Source organism: Elaeis guineensis, chromosome 1 (assembly GCF_000442705.2).
Source record: "Elaeis guineensis isolate ETL-2024a chromosome 1, EG11, whole genome shotgun sequence".
Lineage (NCBI taxonomy): Eukaryota > Viridiplantae > Streptophyta > Magnoliopsida > Arecales > Arecaceae > Elaeis > Elaeis guineensis.
The window spans coordinates 14737325-14740872 of NC_025993.2; positions in this window are offsets into that span (position 1 = coordinate 14737325).

A 3548-nucleotide genomic window follows, 5' to 3' on the forward strand; every position below is an offset into this window, starting at 1 on the left:
AAGAGTATGTGGTGGCTCAAATAACGAAAAATAGTCTTTAATAACGAAAGAGGTGTAATTACAATATATATAGCCACCACACCTCAAAACAAAAAGAAAAAAAGACAAAAATAGTCAAATAGACCAAAAAAAGTCTAAAATAAATTGGCTTCGTATCATAGGTTGCATCAAATTTATTAAATTCAAGCCATGATCAATAAATCTTTATCCTGACTTGGGTCCCATCAAGTTGTAATACAAAATAATGAACTCCTCTCCATCTTCTCAAACAATATGCCCCTAAGGGTCTAGCTTAGCATCTCAAAATAGGAAACAAGTCTAAACAGTGCTTGAACTTAAGAGTAGTAAATGGCTTGGTCATCATATCTACTGGATTATCTGCCATAGGAATCTTCTCTAGTGTAATAATCCCTTATGATATAACATCCCAAATGAAGTGGTATCTGACATCAATATACTTGGTCTTCTCATGATATATCTATTTTTTAGTCAGATGTATGGTACTCTATTTGTCACAATAAATAGTAGTCACATCTTGTTTTAAGTCAAGATCACTAACCAAACCTTGCAACCAAATAGCCTCTTTCATTGTTTCTGTCACTGCCATATACTCTATCTATGTAGTAGACAAAACAATAATAGACTGTAAAAAATTGCTTTCTAATTAATGGCACAATCTGAAAGAGTAAAGACATAGCCTGTCAGAGACTTCCTCTTATCCAAATCACCTATATAATTAGAGTCTATATAATCAACAACACTACTGCAAGTGTCTGAACTTTGATCACATGTCAAACCAATATCCATAGTGCCTCTCAAATAGCATGAAATCCATCTCACAGTCTGCCAATAGATCTATCCTAGATGCCTCATATACCTACTAACGATACCGACTGCTTGTGAGATATCTAGACGTATGCAAACTATGGCACATATGATACTTCCAATTATACTAGCATATGAAACATGTGATATATATTTCTCCTTTTCATCTGATTGTGGAGATCAAGTAGCTGAAAGTCTGAAGTATGCTGTAAGTGGAGTACTCACTGATTTACAATCCTGCATATCAAAATGTTCAAGCACCTTAATAATATATTTTTTTTGTGACAAAAATAATTTGGCTATGCATCGATCCCTATGAATCTCCATATCCAAAATCTTCTTTGCCGCATCCAAATCTTTCATCTCAAATTCATTGCTAAGCTGTGCCTTTAACTTCTTAATCTCGGATATATTCTTTGCTGCAATGAGCATGTCATCAATATAGAGCAATAAATAAATAAAAGAACCATCTAAAAACCTTCTATGATATACACAACTATCATAGTCACTTTGAGAGTAACCATGCCCAAGCATAAATGTATCAAACCGCTTATACCATTGCTTCGGAGATTGCTTCAAACCATACAAGAATTTTTTGATATATAACCATACAAGGATTTTTTTTCAATAAAAAAATATGATCTTTTTTATCCTGAACAATAAATTTCTCTGCTTGCTACATGTAAATCTATTTCTCAAGCTCCCCATACAAGAAGGCTATCTTGACATTAAGCTGCTTAAGCTCTAAGTTAAATAATGTAACAATGACAAGCAACACACAAATAGAGCTATATTTCACAATAGGAGATAAAACTTTATTAAAGTCTACACCTTTCCTTTGATTATAGCCTTTTGCAACCAAGCATGCTTTGAATCTTGCTGCTTCAACATCTGAGATTCTTTTTTTCTTCTTGAAGATCTATTTGCACCCAACAATCTTCTGGCCTATGATAGTTTTATGAGCTTTGATATCAATTTTCTATAGAGAGACTCAATCTCCTCATTCATAGCAATAGATTACTATACGGACTTATTGCTAGTCATGGTCTCATAATAACTGATAGGATTCTAAACCTTAATGGACTTTGCCATAGATAATGCAGAAGAGATCAAATTTGTATATCTATATTTTTAAGGGGATCTAATACGCCTCTGGTGGGCATCTCTCTTATAAACAATCTCAAGCTCATCACGTTGAACTGGTTGAACTAAAGTATCATACTAGGATGGATGAACTGAATGTCTAACCTCAAGCTCCACCTGCTTATCAACACTGATCTTTATTTATAGCAACTAACTTATTTCTCAAATTAAGTATAGATTTTTCATCAAAGGTAATATCTCTATTGGCTATAAATTTTTAACCAAGCTCAACACACTACAATTTATAGCCTTTTACTCCAGATTGATAACCAAGGAAGATACATTTCTGTTGCTGCACCTCTCCGACTGGGTGCCATAGGACAGGATAGCTCAGATTGCTGCTTCGCTGGAGTAGGCAGGCATCAAATCAGGACTTCCATCACCTGCAAAGAAAGTCTACACGTTGGAGAAAGAGATGGGGTTCTCCGGTAGGGGACCCTTCGATAGTTAAGTTAGTGATAGTTAGAGAGGGAGAACAATAGAAGATAGTGAGAACGAGAGTCGAGTCGAGAGATCCCTTTGTTTTCTTCTATCTTTTTTTTTATAGAAAAATTTGTTAGGCGGTTAGTGGCTATCAGAGCCAGAGTAGTGGCTATTAGAGCTAGAGTAGTGGGTGTCAGTAGGTTGTTATAAAGCCTGCCGTCCATGTCTGGAGAAGTAGTGGGCTGTTGTAATAGAATGTCAACTCAGCAGATTTTGTGCACCAAGAATTTCCTTGCAGCATCAGAAACAAAAGATGGCTCACAGAGAATTGGGGCAGAAATGGTATGATATCTGATGATACAGATCTTGTCGAGCTGTCGATCTTTTATAAATGATCGATTTAAGGATGAAAATGGTATAAATATTATCCGTTTGAATTTATTTTTATATCAAAATCAATTTGGATATGGATAAAAATTTGAAGATCTGACTAATATCCATATCCGTATCCATATCCATAAAAAAAAAAGATATGGACATGGATAGATGACTATCCGATCTGTATCCGAATATCCGAATCTACATATATCCTATATAATTTTATATAATATTTATTAATTTTTTAAAAAATATACAATCATATGAGTATATTATTAACTTGATTTATTATCTATTTAATAATATCTTTGATTTGTAGTCATAAAGTTTAATTATCTAAGTTATATCTGTCATTATATCTATATTTTTAGTGTTCAAATTGTATCTGTATCTGTTTAAAATAAATATAGATATAAATTTTTACATCCAAATAATATTCGTATCTATATTTATATTCATTAGACAAAATAAATATGGATATGGATTTGCTGGTATCTGATCCATATCTAATCCGATTTCAGCCCTAGATCGACTAATGGCAATGTCTATGATGCTATTCGGATCACATGATGCTCATTCAGATCACATGTTTTAGATCGATTGGTCATGATGTCAGGTATTTGCCATGTCTTCAAAAATTAGACATCTTATTAGGTGGACCAAATATGGTCCAACACTTGCCCTCCACTTCACAATCTGAAGTATTCGTACTAGAAAGTAGTTCATTGATTGAATTTCAAAGTCATGCTTCGAAGTGAGCTTTTCTATCACTGCAATGC